Here is a 21,853-nt window from a genome sequence, read left to right on the forward strand (position 1 = left end):
GAACCAGTTGCGCCGCGCTGGCCGCCCGGATTCTGCCGCTCGTTCTTTGTCCACAGATTTGGTCCGCGGCGGGTTCCAGCCGCGCCTTCCGACTTCCCTGCCGCCCCCAGGGCAGCAGCAGCAGCCGTCGCCGCTACCACGCCGACAGCCCGTCCCGTTGATGCCTCCCGCGCAGCTTCATCCGGGAGCGCCCCAGGTGGTCGCTCCGGCGCCTGCGGTCCCTCTTCAGTCGCCACCGCCTTCGGAGCTGATGGACGTCGACCCCTCAGCCGGGCCGCCTTCCCAAGCGGTGGCTGTGCAGCCTGTCCTGCAGCCGCTTTCCTTGGGCACCCCCAAGGAGTCTGACACCGCAGCGCCTTGTCCGGCGCCCACTCAGCAGCCGTCGACGCAGCGTCAGGAGATGCTGCCTCTCTTCGTGGGTCCCGACGCCCCGTCGCGTCCAGTACCAGAAGCTGCGCCCGTGGTCACAGGCGTGCACCCTGACCTCGGTTTTCAGTCGGTGTTTCCCGAGGCCCCGCACAGCCAATGTTGGGGTGCGGACCGGGGACTGCCACCGCCAACAGTCTCCGCCCCGGTCTCTTCTGCTACGCCTGCGGCCGGACCCCTCCCCCGCCGTCGACGCTCGCCACGTCATTATTCAACGACGGTGTGGCGATTTGGGGGGGAGGAGTGTTATATCCTAGCCAGTAATGCCACCCGAGCCCGCTGCCAAAAGGTTGGCAGCATCAAAGTCCGGACGCCGTCCGCATAAGCAGCGCCAGCGAGACAGGAAATCGCCGCAAGTCTGCGCGCGCCACCGCTGGCTTCTGGCTTCTTAAGCGCTGGAGTCGCGAGCGCTAGGACAGTTCTGTATTCACCGCTCAGTTGTATACTCGCCACCGAATTGTGTACTTGCTAGTCAGTTGTGTGTTCATCGCAGCAGAGTTGTTGTTTGTCGTCAGCCGACGCTGACCTAGCCGCTCCGACTCGAACTAGACAGATTTCTGTAGACACGGAGTTCACTACTGTGTTTCTGTATCTTCGTCAATAAAGATAAGTACCGACTTTTATTTAATCAGAGTGTTTGGGTTTTCATCTTTCTGTTCACTGTTCCAGCGGACCGGTCGGCCCGCTATTAAAAGTGTGGCGGTGACTTCGTAAGCCGTTTCTACAGCGAATTGTTTGTTGCTACGAACGCCGCCACAAAAATTCGAATTCAGAGAGTCTCTGCTAATTTAATAGTTTATAGGGGGTTTCACAGGTCATGTTACACGCTTCTCATCGTTGTGGAGGGGAATCAGTAGATCAAGTTTTACATAAGAACCCACGTCTGGAAACGGTTAATTTCTATGTTACAAGGAAAACAAGATGTACAGATTTCGCTCCTGTTTACTTTACAATTACAGAAGTTGTTCAGTATGACTACCTCCACGTTCGGTGCACACAGTGTAAGTTCGCTGTAAGTTGGCATAAACTCTGTCCAACATGCGTGATGTATGGTTAATCACTTCTGCCACAGCCATAATCCATGCAGTTAAATCTTCCTCCGTCTGGATGAGGTTCTTCATGTGGCCCCACAACATGGGTGTAATCTGGGGTTCTTGGTAGTAAAGCATTTGGTCCAACACAACCAATTCACATGTCCGGATAGACTACGTTCAGGTGGCTTCCTACGCGAGCTACAAAATGTACTGCCATCCTATCATGTTGGAACCGCAATTCGTGCCGAATGTCCAATGGCACATCTTCACAAACCTCTGCCAGCACTTTTTGCAGTAATATCAAGTACCCAGCACCCATTATGTAAAACTCTAAACTCCGTCCGAACAGGCCTTGGAAAGCCCAACGGCACCGTCCGGCCGTCGTGTCATCCTCAGCCTGCAGGCGTCACTGGATGTCGATATGGAGGGGCATGTGGTCAGCACACCTCGCTCCCGGCCGTATGTCAGTTTACGAGACTGGAGCTGTTACTTCTCAACTAAGTAGCTCTTCAGTTTGCCTCACAAGGGCTGAGTGCACCCCGTTGCCAACAGCGATCGGCAGACTGGATGGTCACCCATCCAAGTGCTAGCCCATCCCGACAGCGCTTAACGTCGGTGATCTGACGGGAAACGATGTTACCGCTGCTGCAAGGCCATTAGCGCACCCTTTATGTGCGGAAGAAGGACGTACGGGCGATCACAAGATCATCCCAGATACCTGCCCATACACCAATACCGAACGTATGATGAAACTTGCGTGTACACTTGGCTTTGGGTTTTTCTCGATTCTAAACGTGGCTATTTTTAGCGTTCAGAACACCTCCCCCGTTGAAATACGATTCGTCGGTAAACAAAATTCGGTTTGGAAACAGGAAAATCCACACAACGGTGTAAGAACCAAGTACAGAAAGAGATATGTGGCACAAAATCCGCTGGTAGGATGGCATGTACCTTCTGAGGGTGATCTGGGTGGAGTTTCTATTCACACAGAACACGATAGACAGACGACTGAGAGTCACGCAAGTCACATGCAACGGTTCAAGTAATCGTCGATGGACTTTCTTCAACTTGATGAAGCACTTCCTCTTCCAATATGACAGTGCGCCGCCTTCTTGGAGAACCACATTGTGCTCTATCGCTTATGAATTACCCACTTTCCCGCAGCTGTCGTTATACCCTGGGAAACATGGAATGCAATGGAGTCAAATGGTTCAAATGGCTCTGAGCACTATGGGATTTAACTTCTAAGGTCATCAGTCCCCTAGAACTTAGAGCTACTTAAACCTAACTAACCTAAGGACATCACACACATCCATGCCCGAGGCAGGATTCGAACCTGCGACCACAGCGGTCGCGCGGTTCCAGACTGTAGCGCCTAGAACCGCTTGGCCACCCCGGCCGGCGCAATGGAGTGCCACGATCTGAAAAGTACTCGTGATAAAGACGTTGAGCATCTTTTCCATTACAGTCAGCTTCACCATAAATTGACAATGTATCACTGTACTCTGCGTACGTATACTTACGCATCCTGTTACAGCTATAGTAGTCATATAATGTCAACTGACGCATCACCAGGAAGCATGAAAACAAGGCAGCTGGAAACAGAGGACATCACGTGGCATCATGTCACGTGATTTGTGAGTAGCCTAAAATAACAGGTGAGCGACGTAAGACACACCGAGCGCGCGATTAAGTAGTTCTTGTTTCCTTGTACCATGGAAACGAACCGTTTTCGGACTTGGGTTCCTGTGTAGAAAGTGATCTACTCTGGGTACTCTCCGACCTTTGGAAGTTTGTAACATGAGTTGTGAAACGCCCTGTCCATTACGAAGGTATGCCACAAAGATTGTGTAGCTATTCTTAGCCATCGTTATATACCTCTCATAGGTATGATGAGAATAATAAGGTAAGAGTATACATGATGCTTACTGAGATGTATATACAGTCGCTCTTCCATCTCTCAATATGCGAGGACAGAAAATAGCTAATATCGCCATGAACTACCCTCCACCACGCACTGTAGCGTGACAGATGCGGATTTGGTCAGAAGAAAGGCTTGCGACTTTAATTGGAAAATTCGTCGCCTTTAGAATGTAGGAAAGCTATAAGATTGTACTGAAGAGCTCTGCACCTTTAATCCATTATTTATAATTGCTATCGGAACACAAAGCTTGCTCTTGTGTCTTATGCTGCCGAATGGAAGTTGCTGTTTCCTTTTTGGAAAAAAAGGGAACATATCAATGAGTGAATCTTGAGCTTCTCAAATGGAAATTCGTAAAATTACGTTGATGGCAAGCTTTTGTGCTACTAATACTCATTATACCAGAAGAGAGTGGCCACAAAATACGATATTATACAACATAAGGAAATGGACGTTTGCAAAATAAAGAAGTTTTAGAGCATCAGTGGCTTTGGCCGAGGAAAACATATAAAAAGGAAATAGGAAGGAAGATTTCGTTTAACGTCCCGTCGACACCGAAGTCATTAGGGATGGTAAAATATATCGATCTTAACGGTAGCTAATGGCATTTAGATTCTGCTACTCCCCAAAAGATACACTCACCTACCCTCAATTCGAGAAATCTGGTGTCTAGTGCTTAAATAATCGTTCCTGTTAAAAATTTCGTATGACGTGTTAAGTTTTTGTCACAGATTAGCTTTATACCCGTACAGACGTCGTAAGAGAGTGAATACAATTCCTGATCTGGGGATTAACCTACTTTACATTTAAATATGTGAATGAAGTAATGTAGAGAAAATAAGTGAAATCTGTAAAAAAAAAGTATCAGACATCCTGTCGTCTTACCGAATACAACTGCAATTTATTACCTGCTAGATGACAATTTACATAAGTTTGGAGGAGCCTTGAATTAAACAGTCGTGATATTCCATATCTCTTGCACCTTCTCAGAATATTCAGTGGCTGGCGCGTTTTGACTGAAGTTGTGAACGCAGCTGACTTCTAGTGGCTCTTTGGATCCTCACTGCGTCGTTAAAAGCCAGCTTTAGGGTGGTCGGTTACAAGGCTGTCTTTGTGCGCGCGGCGGTATCACCTGCCAGCTACTTTGAAGAGATCGGAAGCTGGCTGAACGTTCAGGGAAAGGCCTTTGTTCTGCACGTAGGCGTCTGGTAGCGGGGTCAAACCCCACAAGCAGCTAACTGCCGCTGGAGCTGCGTTCGCGAAGTGTCGCATATCTTACATAATTACTTACCTGGATGCAAAAACAGGTGACTACATACAAGGCACCATAGCACAAACACAAGATTTAATAGACTTCATGGGTGGAACACAGCGTTCATCTATGACTCTATTAATTACGTGGCATGATTCATTTAATTGTGAAATAAGATGCAGAGAGGAATGGTGAATGAAATATGGTTAATCTCCTATTGGTTGTCTGAGTTATGCGAAAGGGATCTTACATGGCCTCTCACCTATTACTAGTGAAAATTACTTAGAAACTGTTTCAAGGAGACAACAGAGACAGCCACAAGATCAAAACAATAAAAACTATAAAGACCTGCTTAATTAAGAAGAAATGGAATTGGTACTAATGACAGACACCTCTCTCATTTTATTATTTACAATATCTGACGATAATTTTACGATTAACATTGACACCATACTAAAGACGTTCGAAAATTTCTGTAAAGAATATGCGCAGTTCGCCCAGTGTAACTAACATCAGGGAAATACAGGAATATAATGTTCTGAAATCTTAACGCATAAAATTACAATAAACGGTTCGCACACAAAGGCAACTGATAATTGTACGACAGTAACTGAGAAACTAAAAAGGGGAGATACGATAAAACGGGGAGTGAGTAAAGGTTACATAATCTTCACATAATGGTTAAGGGAGAGTTGGCTACGACGTCCTACTATTGCTGACCCCTTTTGATTCCTGTAAATCATAAACAGGAAAAATGAAATAGACGCCATTTACACTGAGGAATGTGTGACTGTGAAACAAATAAAACAGTCCAGTTTCTCGTTAGTTTCAGCAGACAGAAAATAAGAAGGTAAGCTTACAATTACTACTGATATATTTTTATCTGAATATGTCTTTAAAACTATAATTCAGTGTGTCATTGCATGTAATTGCTTTCTGAATACAACATTTTAATATACAGACTCTGGCAGCCTCAGTATGTAATGACAGATGGGTTAATGGTGTGCTGAAAGCGAAAATGCAGCAGTCCCCATGGTAAAGAAGCTGGAAACACCGAAATGAAGAAGAGAGTCAGAAACGAAAAGAAGCAACAGATTGGGTTAAGAACAAGAACGAGAATATTGTATGTGGGTATATTTCTGAGCAGCTAGAAAATAAGATACACAAATTCAGATGATTGGGGAAGCACCAAACACACCGAACGTGTCGCATGTTTCCAGCATTTGTGATAATGATGATCATGATAATTACGATAACCAGTTTTTCTGGCACACCGAAATCGCTATAAACGTGGTAAAGAAGGTTATGAAATACGTTGTGTCTGTGGAGAAATAGGTATAGACAAATAATTGTGGTAAGGTCTGTTGGGAGCTCTGCTTAAAACCAGGCTGTATGTACTGGAAAATACACTCAAGACTATGTCTGTGGTGACTGTTTATCCAGGAAATAAAAATTCTAAAATTGTTGAAACGTGAAAGCGAAATTGATCACATATTCCACGTTACCGTTGAAACACATTTCAGTGTTGTAATTTCGTAAAAGGAACTGGCAGATATTTAAAGCCACGATTATTTTCAGTTAAGCGCAAAATTCCCAACCACATCGGGTAATCACCCCATGGAGTTTGGAATTGAAAGCTATCGCTTCTTTGTGACATTTACAGTTAAATTCCATTGTAATGTTATTTTTGCATTTCAGTATATCAAGTACAGTGAAAGAAAAGAGACTACAGCAATCTTACATGCAGCTGGTCTTTATCATACATGAAAAGAGCGGCATTGACTCTACGACAAATCTTAGAAGATAAGCCAAAGAAAGCGGCATTGACTCTACGACAAATCTTAGAAGATAAGCCAAAGAAAGGAAAACCTATGTTTCCAGCACTTGCAGACCTAGAGAAATCTTTTGACAATGTTGACTGGGACACAGGAGTTGAAATTCTGAATGTAGCTGGGTAAATACAAGCAGCCAAATGTAGGTGTGATTATACCAGAGATTGCCTGTACCTCAACAGAAAAGGGCTATTTATTGCAAAGGGTGGGGGGGGGGAGGAGAGGAGACACTGCCATGAGTGGTAAAAGACCAGTGGTTACAGATGTTGGAGTAGCACCTTTTTTAAGGTAGGACAGAAAAAGTTCTAAGAGAGGTCTGGAATGAAACAAAGAAAGAAATTAAACAGCATATTTCTGGCACATTGGATCAGTAAACAGAGCTGTTGATTAAGTATTTTCACTAATCAGCAGAAATTATTTTCCAGTCACTTTTATCTCAGTCAATGTGACATGCCAACTATCTTCTGTGCAATAAAATAATCGAAGGTTAAGAAGCAAAATTAGTGAACTACATATCTGTGTTGATCAGTTAGAGTCATCCAACCCATTTGACATAATCTGTCCCCCTCTGAAAATCATGTGCTACTGGTGTAGATGTGTAAAGTATTTCAGGATTTAGATTACCTTCTCATTTATGTAGGGCAGAACTGGAAGATGGAGGAGTTGCCACGTTCATCAGAAACTACCATAAATCTAATGACATAGACATTCATAAATATTGCCTAGAGCAGTATATGGAAATATGTAACAAAAGTAAGATAAATCATTCGTAATAGTAAGTATATACCAAGAACCATCAGGTAATTTTAATCTGTTCATAAATCGCTTTGAAACTCTAGTCACCTATTTAATGACAAAAAAGAAAGCATTAGTGGCTGATGGTGATTTTAATGCAGATTTTTTTGAAAGCTCTTCCAGTAAGAACTTATTACAGTGAGTAGCATTGTCTAGCAACTTAAGTCATACTATTAACTTTCTAACTAGAATACTTAAGATCTCAAAGACAACAATGATAATATCATAACAGAAATATCTTATGAACAAAATACGTTATAAATTCAATAATAAGTAGCCTCTCAGTTCCTTTTGCTACATATTAACAATGATCGGGATATAAAGTCTACTAAATTTGAGCTCAAGAGGGTAGCCAGTAACCCAAAATTTGATGGCTTTAGGAAACTCCTCAAAGACATGAATTGGAGTGATATGTACAATGTTCTTAGCTTGAATGAGATATACAATACTTTTATTTGTAATGTCGTTAACTTAGTTGAAAACTGTTTCCCCCAAAACTGCCCCAAATTGGACCAAAGTCAACAAAAAGCCATGGATTACTCAGGGTTTAAAGGTATCCTGTAAGACAAAAAGGAAACTGTACCTATCAGTCAGAAACAGCTCTGATGTGAGTGATATAGATCATTACAAAACATAATGCAAAATATTGAAGGTAGGAATAGGGACATCGAAGCAAATGCACTATCAGAAAGGAATAGTCGTATTAGATAACAAAATAAAGACAACATAGGATATATTGAAGGAAGAGATAGATAGAACCAGAGCACATAACAATAAGTGTAAATGATACATGCATAACAGATGTGTGCAGAGTTGCCCAAATTTTCAATATGTGCTTCATAACTGTTACTAAGAAGATGGAATTGTCAGGTTCAGTAGATGGTGCCATGGAATATAAATAACTACAACAAAATGGGTACGACCCTCGCAACACCAGGACAAGTAAGTCCGCCAGAAAATCCTTAAAATCGAAAAATTGTAGTGACTATGATAATATATCAATAAAATTCATCAAGGAAGGTGTCTCTAAGTCTAATGACATTCTAAGTTATTTGTCCAACCAGTCTTTTATCAGTGGAACATTTCCTGAATGACTGAAATATTCTGAAGTTGAGCTTTTGCACAAGAAGGAATATAAAGGAGTACTGTCAAACTTCAGTCCCATTTCACTGTTGCCTGCATTCTCAAAAATTTTAGATAAGTTATATACAGTCATCATCTTAACCATCTGACCACAAATAAAATATTATTCAAGTCACAATTTGGATTTCTGAAGGGTTCCTATATCGAGAAGGCTATCAAAACTTACAATGAGACTGCTTAATTCATCAGACGATAAATTATGTGCTGCTGGTACATTTTGCAATCTGTCAAAGGCATTTGACTGTGTAAATCACAATACCCTTTTAAGTAAATTATAATATGACATTGTAACAGGAAACATGATACAGATTCTATATCTCTAGGAGAAAACAAAGGGTTCAACAATAAAGAGATGGGTATTATGCTATTAGACATCATCCAACTTCGAACCTATAACACATGGTGGCGCCCAAGTCTCCATACCAGGGCTCTTACATTTTTGCATGTGCAACAATGACCTTCCATCAGTAACATTACCTGATGCCAAATTTACTCTGTCTGCAGGTGACACAAACATTACAATAACTACTAAATCAAGTATAGCCTTGGGAAAGACTGCTAATGATATTTTCATGAACATTAATAAATGGTTCCTAACCAGTCGTCTGTCACATATTATATATGGTTCAGCATTTATAGAAGCCTCTTGCCAGTATATGCCTACAGTTTGATGACAAGCAGATAGAAGTTGTTGATAGTGTTAATATCTTGGGATTACAGCTTGATAATAAATTTCACTGGCAGGAGAATACCACAGAACTGTTGAAACACCTAAACAAATCTGTATTTGCTATGCACTATACCAGTGTTTTCGGGCACAGGTGTTATAAAAATAAAAAAAGCTAGCATACTAAGCTATCTTTTAGTTCATAATGTCATACAGGATTATTTTATTGAGTAACTCATAAAGTCAAGCTAAATTTTTCGAAGCCCATAAACTTGCAATACGTATTATTTGTTGTGTGAATGCAAGAATGTCTTGCAGACAGCCGTTTAATGAACTGTGGTTACTATCTACTGATTCCCAATATATTTACTCCTTAATGAACTTTGCCAATAAAAATATATCTTTTTTCCAAATCAACAAACACTAAAGTCACTTAATTTGGTGCAGAAAGGTGTCCACTATTCAGCAATACACAGTTTCAATGCCATGTGTGCAGTCATAAGAAGCTTAATTAAGTTCAGTTTGAGAACACGAAAGGATTTATTGCTGGTCAACTCCTTCTGTTCCACTGATGAACTTCTTAGCAGAACCGATTGATGCATGTATGTTATTAATAATATCACGTAATGTAAATGTTGCATACAATCTAACTTTTGCACAAATTTTGTGTAGTAATGTCATTATTGTAAATAGGTGTTGCAAGAAGTTTTTATTTTATTTCTCCATTTCATGATGTGTGACTACATAGCCCAAGAACTATGTATTTGCAGACAACTGTAAATATGCTTTTGGATTACTTATTACTAATTCTATAGCTATAAGAACAATTTCATTTTGGATCTGTGGAAGTTACGTTAATATATCTGTTTCTGTTTTGTTTATTGCGTGGTCTTGTTTTCTCACACATTTCATGTCCCAGAGAACTCCCTCACTATGGATCCATTAGGCCAAAAATTACATCTCATCTCTAATCTAATCTAGAAAACATGCAGAAACTAGACTGCAGTTATGAGAGTCGAAAGACGTGAAAGTAAAGCTGTAGTTAAGAATGGGGTGAGACAGGTTTATAGCCTATTCCCGATTTTATTCAGTCTGTACATTGAGCAAACACTGAAAGTAATGAAGGATAAATTTTGAAAGTGAATTAAAGTCCATTAAATCTTAAAGTTTATAGATGACACTACAAATCTGTCAGTAAGGGCAAATAAACTGGAAAAGCAGTTGAACAGTATGGACAGTATCTCGAAAAGAGTATAAGAAGAACATCAACAGAAGAACAACATGGGTAATGGGAGTGTAATCGAAATGAATCAGGTGATGGTGAAGGCTTTGGATTAGGCAATGGGAACCTAAAAGTAGTAGACGAGTTTAGTTATTAGGGCAGTAACATAACTGTTGGTGGGCATAGCAAAGAGGATATAAAAAGCAGACTGGCAGTAATAAGATGAGAATTTCAGGAATGGAGGAATTTGATAGCATCCAACACCAATTTCAGTGCTGTAAATTCTTTTCTAAAGCTATTTAGAATGTAGCTTTGTATGGAAGTGGAAGGAAGACGATAAGCAATTCAGAAAAAAGAAAATGAAAGCTTTAGAAATGTGGTGTTACAGACGAAGACTGAAGAATACTAAAGAAAAGATACTGGTTATAATTTTGGAAACAATAATGGCGTGACCTGATTAAAAGAAGATATCAGATAACAGGACAAATCCTGAGGCATGAGGGAATGGTCAATTTAGTACTGGAATGAAGTGTATGTTTTTGGGGGTAAGTAAAAAGTGTAGAGGGAGAACAATGTATAAGTACAGCGAGCAAGTCCAAATAGGTCTAACTTACAGTAACCATGCAGAGATGAAGAGGCTTACACAGGAAAGACTAGCATTGAGCACTGCCTGAGATTAATCTTCTGACTGAAGACCACAACAAAAACAACAACACAAGGCAGTTGCAGCACAAACGTTTGGTTAAGCAAAGACACTTAAAACAAGGAAACGAAGATGGGTGGCAGCTTAAATGAAATAGTTGATGAGTCCTTCTTATCACGTCAGATGATAACAAGGAGTTGTTGTACAGTGAAAGAAATAAATGGGAGAAGAAAATCGGTTCTGAATAAAGCTTTAATTTTATCGTAGTATTTAGGAATTCCCATTCATCCTACATCAGAAATTATAAGAGTTACATCCACTTTAATAAAAATCGTGCTCTCAGATGTAACACTGTCAGCATTTTTGAATCGACCGCCCATTTTCAGTGGCTATTGGGAAATATTACTTTCTTTTAGTTTTACAGAAATGGTTACAGATCTAAGCATTTTGTCTCTTTAATTCCTCATCAACTGAATGATATTCACAGCTCATTTTCTACCGCAAGTCCTGAAAAATTATCTCTCTCTCTCTCTCTCTCTCTCTCTCTCTCTCTCTCTCTCTCTCTCTCTCTCGCTCTCCTCTCTCCTCTCTGGCATGCACACTTGTTGTTATGTGTGTGTGTGTGTGTGTGTGTGTGTGTGTGTGTGTTTGTGTGTGTGTGTGTGTGTGTGTGTGTGTGTGTGTGTGTGTATTTGCTTTGGATTGTATAATAATAATGAACTACAAATACTGACATGAGTACGCACACACATTCATGAGAGAGAAAGAGAAGGAGAGAAACCAAGAGAGACAGAGAGAGAGAGAATTGGTTTAATCAGACGAAACTGGGCAATATAAGTAACCAATACTAAGCAAACTGACAGCCTGGTAGAGAAAATTTATAATTGATGTCAGAATTTTGTGAACTTCAGGTTCTCAAACAAAGAAACCGATACAATCCTTCAGTGTTGAGAAACTGGATTCATGTTCTCTAGAAGCAGATTTCGAAATTGTGTCCAGAGATTTACATGATTTCTCTAAAGCACTAAGGCGAATAATGATGGCTCTACTGATAACATCATAGCTCGTTCATTTTTTGTTTTTTTCTAAACTCTGCCTTATGCATAACGCAATGTATTTTTTTTTCAATTTTTTTAGACGTGTTTGGACACCCGGTTGTCATCTTTCATGGATCTCGATATATTCCTAGAATTACATTACTTGTCAAAATGGATTTCCGGAGGTTCTCTTCCTTTATATCGCTTTCACACCATGTAATATTTTCCGTCGAGATTGTGCAGCTTTGGTGGTCTTCCTTTTCCTATTGCTATTACTTACAATGTTTCCACACTTTTTTGATGTTTCACTCTCACCTTTTTTATGCACGAATTTAACATAAAACGGAATCTTAACAATCACTTTCGTTGCCATACCATAGATAGACGCTACTTTCAACCTCTTCCACGTCGTTGTCCAATTCCAGTGTGTGATTCGTCTCTAACGATCTCATCGTCTACAACACATAAAATTTAAACATCTTACACTGAAATTTTCCAGATTGTATGCTACAGTTTCCAAGTGAGTCTAAGTATCATCTGTATTTTCCTTTTGGTTTGTAGGTCATTATTTCCAACATTACTGCCAGAAAACCAGCTGTTCCCATAAATCGTAAAAGAGTTCCATAAACTTATCAGTGTTATTACATGATTGGGAAATTTCAGAAAACATATCACTATCCCCTCCTGTTCCCTTAAATGTTCTACTCAAGTTTGGTACAGAGAAAGGGTCGATTTCATAGTGAAGAGGTTGAGAAGCTTCCAGCAAGCACTTATTTTTTTACCTTTCACCTCAGACAGAATGTCTTCACACATAATTGTAATTTGTGAAAACGAGGGTGCCTGACAGTAGTATAACTACACCAGTTCTGGACCAAAGAGCATATTTCTTAAATATTCCTTAATATAAGTAAGATTTTAGGTTCCCTCTACCCCCCCCCACCACCACCACCACCAAAAACGTATCTGTCCCTACAAACGAAATTTTCATTTAATTAAAAAATAGATTATTAATTTAAAATGTATTCTAAAAAAATTTAAAGTTTTACAACTTATTCAAATTCTATATCACAAACTAAAAAATCTTTTATTTTGTGTTTTACACCTATATATAAAACTCAATCCAGTACTTTTGTCTAATCTATAATCATCTTCTGATGAAATTTTAATAGAACTATCTGGAAGAGTAATTTTAAATTTATTATATGAAGCAATAAAAATTTTTCGTCATATTAGGTTGGTAAAATTTCAGCTCACGAACTATTCTAATATTTATGTAATTTCAGCTCTGATAATTGAGTGAACACTGCTGCAGAATCAGTACTACAGTTATTTAGTACACTTTCTAGATTTACAACACTACCATTCATCTTCGTTTTGCTTTTATTTATATAGAAAAAATTTAGATTTTCAAAAAATAAAATGTAGGAAAAACGTTTTAATTTTAGAAAATGTCAACTACTCAGTTTTTGTCTTATTTATTTTTCTGAATATATTTAAAAAGGAAATGGAGATATGAAGTTAAAACTTCTATAACTTTTTCTAGTTTTTTATTCATTTATGTAATTAAAATTTTTCAGTAACTGTTCTAAGTTGTGAATCAAAAGTCAAATTCTTTTTACAATACAATGCTACATTAGTTATATTCTCATTAAAAATGCAATAATTTCATTGTTATTCTTTGAGTAGTAGCAACATTCATTCTTCTAGGCATATTTATTAAACAGATAGCACAATGTTGAATAAAACTGAATGCTCTTACATTTACATCGTTATTTAATTGGGTCGTTCTTTTAAAACCTCTAAAAGCATCGGAAGCCTTTAAAAAGCTATTTGGGGAATAAGATTCCATAATTATTAAGGAAAAACGTAATTTCTTCCCTTTTTTACATTGATGCTTTGTAACTTATCATGATCAAGTAAAAAAGAACCATTTTACTGATTATTTTTTCGATCAGTTTGGAAAATAACAAAAAGAACTAAGACATGTCAAATTCGGCAGAATTATAATTATTAGAAATATCTAGTTCAAAATTTCTTTTTCTATTTATTCCATCAAATTCAATTGTTCATAATTTTGGATTTTTCAGTCTCTCTTGTTCTAGTTCAAGATAATATTATGGTTCACATTTAACAACAGGAACACTAATTTCCATAATCTTACAACAATTTAATCTTCTTTTGGAAGTCTACTTTTATCATTATAAGTAGTCCAATTAAGAATAGTATCTTCTTCATATTTTCATGAAATTCAAGTGATAATTACTGCTATATCTCCCTCCCAAATTATTTCTTTAAAATCTTTAAAAACTCATTTGGAAGTCTACTTTTATCATTATAAGTATCTTCTTCATATTTTCATGAAATTCAAGTGATAATTACTGTTATATCTCCCTCCCAAATTATTTCTTTAAAATCTTTAAAAACCCAACATATAATAAAAATAGATAAAGTACAACATTTTATTTGCTTTCAATTTTACCATTTTCTTGAATATTTCCTTCCATAGTTAATTCATTTGATAAAGTAAATGAAACAACAGTTAATGGAGGAATAAATTGATGTTCTATACTTCATAATATATTTTTCCTTCTTTAATTTGAATAACATCAAACAATTTTAATACATAATTAGCTATTAGTTTAAAGTTCCATTTACCAACTATCCTGAAAAATCTGCTCTATCTGTGTGAATAACATCAACTGTCATACCAAACTGTGAACAATTAGGATTGATCCAAACATCACAAATATTAATATCAATTTCCGATTCCTTGTTGGGAAGATTTAAATTATTCTTTGTTTTCATATTAATGGGAAATTAGTAAAATTGATAACTATTGATTTTGTTCAGTACTTATTAAGAGAAAATTTTATTAATTCATTTTCAAAAGTACTGTAACACAAGCACCACTGAAGTCAATCAAATTATCACTTTCATCAGTGACAGTAATTATTACATTTTGATTAGTACCAGAAATGGGAAAATTTGTGGGATAATTTGACTCGTATATTATTGGCCCTCCAGATTCAGCATTTGGTTTATATGAAGAAATAATATTAGGTTCTCTATGAAAATGAACATTATGTTCAATAAACATTCCATCAGCTAATTATAACTAACATGTATTAATTCAAATGGAACAATTTTCGGAACATTATTAGAAATTGGTTTTTCTTTAGTTTCAATAATTTGAATATCAAATGCTACAATTTGGCCAATTCCCTCTCCTTTATCCATAAATAATATAATATCTTCCTTATTATGTAACTTAGAGTTCTTTGATTGAATAAATTTTTGTAAGTTTTTATAGTATACTGACCAACAGGAATTTCGATAATTTTTTCATTAGTATACAATTTATTATTTTTTATCATAATATGTGGAGTTAAAAAATTGATTAAAACCAACTAGTGAAACAAATTCATAAGTTCCTCTTGTTGGAACAGTTACTCTTTTTTTCAGAATGGATGATTTATGATTCATTTTATATAATCTAATCATTTATGTTAATCACATTTATGTAAAAAAATGACATTGGGAACCAAAAATCAGAATTCCAGAAAATAAATTAAAGGGAAGCACAACAAACTTTTACCAAATTCTATTCGATGTTTAGTAATAGAACCAAATCATTGTCGAAAAATAACATTAATGACTGATAATTAGATTCTAGCTCCAGGATTGGCAAAAATTAATCATTTGCACATTTATGCTAAAAGTTTAGATCAACCAAAATCTCAGGAATTTATAAAAAGATGTGAAAGATTAAAGATAAAATTAATGAAAAATTTATGCTTTAATTGAAATTAATTATTCTGTTAGATGAATGTACAGATAATTCAGATGTAGTTTTTGATGCCTTAGTACTTGATAATCAAGATATAGTTAGAGAATATTTTAGTAGTAATAGACATAAAGGAACAGACTGTTTTTACTTAGCTCAAGCATATTCAAAAGTACCAAAGAATTAGTTATAGATAGTCTACATTTTTAAAATATTTTCAGACAAGATGATACAAATTTAAACCATGTCTCACAAGAGTTTGTTGGTGGAGATCTAAAGTTTGAAGATTTTAAAGAAATATGTAGTAAATGTTTGAATAATGGTGAGTTTCGTTTTACTACAATAGATATGACAATAAACATTATTGAATTTAAATATAGAAAAAAGATTAAGAACTTTTTTAACAGTGAACACAAAAGACACAAACATAAACATAAAAACGTTGAACATAAAAATATTTAACATAAACATTGGATGCAAAATTAAAATTAACATTGTACTTTTATCCTGATTAAATGTTTCCAAAACATAATGTAGTGGCTGTTAAAATGGCAAGACTAAATAGAAAAATTAAAGAACAGTTAAAAGAAGATTTTAAATAAATGTAAAAACAGCCAAGAAGAGAATATTAGAAATTTTGAAAAAGATGATCTACCAGTTATTGATGCAAATTAAGAAGTTAAACAAGAAACTAAATGATTATCTGATAATGTTACGAAAGCAACTGAAGGGAATCGAGAAGTTGAAGAACAAATTGTTGTTTATAATAAACTTCATTTAGATGAATATAGAGATGTATCACCAGTTCCACATTATGAATGGGTTGATGGTAACCCTGCCAAGTGTGACTACAGACTACACATTAAGTAAATCAGAAATAAATGTATTGTTGGAGAATGAAGAAAGAGAAATAAAATAAAAACGCAAGCATGTAAAAAAAATATAAGCAGAAAAACGTTAGGCTTCGTTTATCAACGTGAAGATCCTGTTTTTGGATTAAGACCTGTTGCTACTGTTAAATAGATTGCTAATTACCAGTAGAACTCAATGGTGACAAATTAAAAGTTGGTGAAAAGGAACATGAAAGAAAGATGGATTATTGAAACTTATAACTAAAAAACGAACTATGGTTCATTTAGGTACATAGAGTGATTCTCTTGATTTAAAAAATTATGCTAGATTTTTATATGACTGAAATGCAAAAAATTCCATTAGAATTCTATATAAAACTAAATCAAGTAAAGGAAGTAAATACGATTATTTAAAAAAGTTATTGAAGAATATTATCCTAGTTCTTCAGAGAGAAATGTTAATGTTTCATTTGAAAAAGTTGGTGAGGGTTTAGTAAAAAGATATTCATAAAAGACAGTTTATTATATTTCGGTGAAGAATGTTTGTCAAGTAATTGATAGGTTAGCTGTAATTCATTGAGAAGAATTTGTTGGAAATAAATATTATCATAGTGAAAAGTTGTAATAACTGACATGTCAACTAATAAATTTAGCGATTTTATTATTAATGATCCAAAAGGAATTCCTCATTCATCAGTTTTTTTTACTATATACCATACTCATTTTCTAAAATTATAAAATATGGAGCACCATTAGTCAATACTTTAACTAATAAATTACCATTTGAAATGCATCTTCCAAGCTATCGATTTCGCGGTCTGGGCATCAAACTAATTGAAAGATTAGTTAGAGGTTATAAAAGAATGAATCCATGAGATGAAACTTGGAAAAACGTGACATAGCTTATAGAGATAATAAAGAATTACAAAAAAGACACAAAGTTGATAAAGAACTTCAATGATTTGCAGAAGTAAGCTTTATTGAGAGAAAAAATAGCTTCAACAGCAGCAAGAGAAGTAATGTACGGAAAACATAATTAGGAACTTGGATTAAATGTTGATGAAAATGGATGGGGTTTATCGAAAATTCTTTATTGTTTTTGAATCTATGTAAATCAATAACTTTTAAGCGAATTATTACCAAATGGTAAAACATTACCAAATCAATTAGAATTAAATAGTATTGAACTATTTTAAACTGATGTTCAAAGGAGAAGGTGAGAGGAAAAAACTGGCAGAAATTTACTTGTCTGATTGGATATTCCTCTTGTTCAAATGACTATAAAATATTTAACATACAACATAAACAATACACAAAGGTGGATTTGTTCCATTCCTTTTGGCTGCATTACTACATCTATTAACTACTGTTCCACTAGCTGGTGGATAATTGAAATTGCTAATGCAGTTATAGACAAGAAAAAGAATTACAAGAACAATAAACATATATCTAGCAGTGGAAAACAAAGGGAAGGTTTGAAAAAGTAAAGAAATTTCAAAGACATAATCAAAAAATTTAATAATCCCTTAACAATGTTGACATAGAAAAATTAGTTAAACACCTACAGATTTAATATTTTCGTGTGTTTTATTGATTGATGAACTGCCTACTTAACCAAGGAAGTTGCAATATGGGATAGTAAATTTACATACTTCTGATCATGTTGGTACTCATTCGATATATTATAGGAATAAAAATAGAAAAGTTGTTTCTGCTTCATTTGGATGAGATATACCAAACAACTAATAAGTTATTTAGTAAAAGATGACAAGGTTGAAAGTTTGGTGAAGTAATATGGGTTTATTTGTGTTTACTTCTTTCAAAACTGCATTCAGATAATTGTAAAATTAGTGATATTATGAATCTAATTAGAAGACACTTTTAGAATTAAGGCACAGCCTAATAGTTCCACAATGAATTGTCAAATAAATTTAGAAAACATCAAAATTGAATTAGAAGCAAAAATTGATCCAGTAATAAGAAGTTTACTTTAACAGTTTCATATAGAATTATCTTACATTTTTAATGTAACTAAAGGATATATTGATTTTAAATGTAGACGAATAGTAGACATAAAATATCCAATAAAGGGTTATTATGCTGTTAGCCAACAGTGCTAAAAAAAGAATATTTAAATAAACCTGAATACACAAGTATTCTAACACCTCTCAATAATTATATTAATTTAGAAAAACTAAGTAAAGACTATACAAAAAATATTAAAAAATTAATCAGACAACAGAATTTCAGCTAAAAATAGAAAACAGAGCTTTGAAGGTATTTGTCCAATTTGTAAAATTAAAAAAGTAAGTTTGTTTAAAAAATTGTAGGTAATGGATTGCATATTTGTGAATATATTATTAATAAATTACACAATCCCATGAAAAAATTGTAAAAGAAGAAATGTAATTTCTGTAGGAATAGATGAATTATGGCAAGCTGATTTAGTCTCAATGGGAACTGGAAAATTAAAGGGAATTTCAAAAAATAAATTAAGATTATAAAGTTTTTATTAACTGTTACAGATTTTTTAAAATGTGCTTGGGCTATTCCAGTTATAAATAAAAAAGGTAAGAATGTGTTTGATGGTTTTGAATAAATTTTAGAGATAGAAATCTATAACGTATACCAACAGAGCAGATAAGCAATTTTATAATAAAGAATTTCGAGGATTAATGACAAAATTTAACATTAATCATTACTTAACTTTTATTGAATTAAAAGCATCATTGGTTGAATGATTTAATAAGACAATAAGAGAAAAATGTAAAAGAAAAGTGCTTTTCAGAGGAATTACAATTGGGTTAAACTAGTTTCTAAATTAATTGATAGTAACAACACAGAAATTTAACGATAAAAATGAAGCCCAAAAAATGTAAATACAGAAAATGGAAAATTCTATTTGAAAGCTGTTTATGTATAAATTTGTAGATAATAATGCTAATTTTAAAAGAGGTGATAATGTAAGAATCAGAAAATGAAAGGGAATTTTTGAAAAGAGATAACTGCATCTGGACAACTAAAATGTTTGACATTGATGATGTTCTCCATTCAAACATATTGAAAAATTAACTTTCCAGATGTTTATCTTATTGAAAAAGTTTTGAAAAAGAAAGGTAAATAAAGCATATCAGAAGTGGTGAGGTATCCATAATTCACACAACTGATTTCTTAACTACTTTGACTCATTGCGATACAAATTTGTATATTGAAAGTTTCATTTATGTTTCTCTCATAACCTCCTACTCGTTTTTCCGAAAATACTGTAGTATGTTCATAATTTGGTTTTTTACATAATTCATATACATTTTAATATTGTATCCATTTCTAATATTTTCCATCGTTTTTCCAAAGACTGAAGAATTCATTAACTTGTATAAATTATTTTCATATTTGTTACCTGCATTTTTCTCATTTCTGAATTAAAATCAATGAGTTTCTTCAAGCAATCTGATTGCACAAATGATAAGAATCTATGAACTTTTTTTAACTTTAATACAAGATTTAAACATCGATTGTGATTTCTGTAATGTAAAACATAATTTTTTATTATTTAATGTTGTTAAGAGAAATGTGAGAAATTCCACCTCTAATTCCTTTTTCAAGAAATAAAATCATGGCTTAACTGTTTAATAAATGTAATTCAACAATTGTGATTTTTAACAATGATTCCATAGATAATCCTGGAGCTATAAAATATCAAAATGGATTGGGTTTATAATTTCTGATACATGTTCCTGTAAAATTATAATAATATTTATTAGCATTAAAATATTAGATTCATTATGAAATTTTGTATATTCATCTGAATTTTCAATATCGAATTTTTTCCAAACTAATTTTGATTTCGTTCATTAGAAATCACTGATTTTGTAAGTCTCTAACAAAAACATTTGTTTTAGGTAATTTTATTTCTTGCAGTTTTTCTTCATAATTCATATATTCATATGGACAGACTCCTTATGATATCAAACTGTTCACTTATAGAATATTTTGCTGTTTCTATAGGTTGTTGATTCTTGAGATAAGAAGTTAATTTATCAATATTTGAAACCACAAATCGAAATGAATCTGAAAGTCTTAATCTAAATCCATCTTCAACATAATTATTATAAGAAATTTATTTTATTTGTTATTTGAAATAGTGTCAGTAGCCTAATGAACTACTGCTGATTCTTTGATAAAGAAACAAATTTCATTATTTGATAAATTATGAATATAAACTGGAATAAATTTAGGATTTTGATAATTAAGATTATAATCTTCATTTTCAACTCCTCGATATTTCATGTTAAATGACGATTTTCTCTTTCACTTTTTATCCTTTAGTAAACGCTTTGTCAGAACTAAAAGCAGTTCCTGAATTAACATTTATCTCCTCATCCTTACTCATATCATTGGAACATTTTTTCCATATATTTTAGCGACTTCTCTAGATTCTTGTTGTCACATTTCAACGAATTTTCTTGCTGTATCTTTACCATTATACATAACAGGATTTTTATAATCACCATTAAAATTTTTTACAAAACTGAGTGAAATTGGTAAATGTTTTTGAAATTTATTAATATAAGCTTATTCAGGATTTGGTTGACATGTGTCAAAATCTTTCAACACACATTAGAAAACTGCAAAATAAAAAAGGTTTCTGTAATAAATTATTACAATTTTCAAATTCCATTTTCCACTTCCAAAAGGCATATATATTTTTACTTCTCTATGTTGTTTGCTATCTTTTTCATGATTGTCACTTTTTCTAGTGACATCAATATCTTAAACTTCTATCATGAGAAGAAATTTGATGGCAATTTATAGTTGATCATGAACTAATTAATCTGGATACAATTTTATCCAACAATAATACGATTTATTTTTATCTTTAACTAAAAGAAGATGAAAATATTTTTCTTGTTAATGTTTTTATGGGAAGTTAAATAATTCTCTTTTCCTCACCATTGTATTCATATGCAAAAACCGTAACAGAAATCTTTGATTTATTTTCAAATTCCAGAATATCTGTTAACTAAGCAGGAAAAGTAATTTTCTCTTTTTCAAGAATTTCAGCTGGCTAATCCAAAATGTTCATAACTATTAACTCTTTCTAGACGATCTGTTGCTGGATATAAAGCTGATTTGAATGTATAAAGAAAACATTTTTAGTGTTTGTTTCTTACATTAACTACAGATTTTTGTATTTTATTACTTTTGGTAAACTAATGTAAGAGGAACAAGAAAGTGGTTTGTGT

This window comes from Schistocerca piceifrons, chromosome X (genome assembly GCF_021461385.2).
Source record: "Schistocerca piceifrons isolate TAMUIC-IGC-003096 chromosome X, iqSchPice1.1, whole genome shotgun sequence".
Lineage (NCBI taxonomy): Eukaryota > Metazoa > Arthropoda > Insecta > Orthoptera > Acrididae > Schistocerca > Schistocerca piceifrons.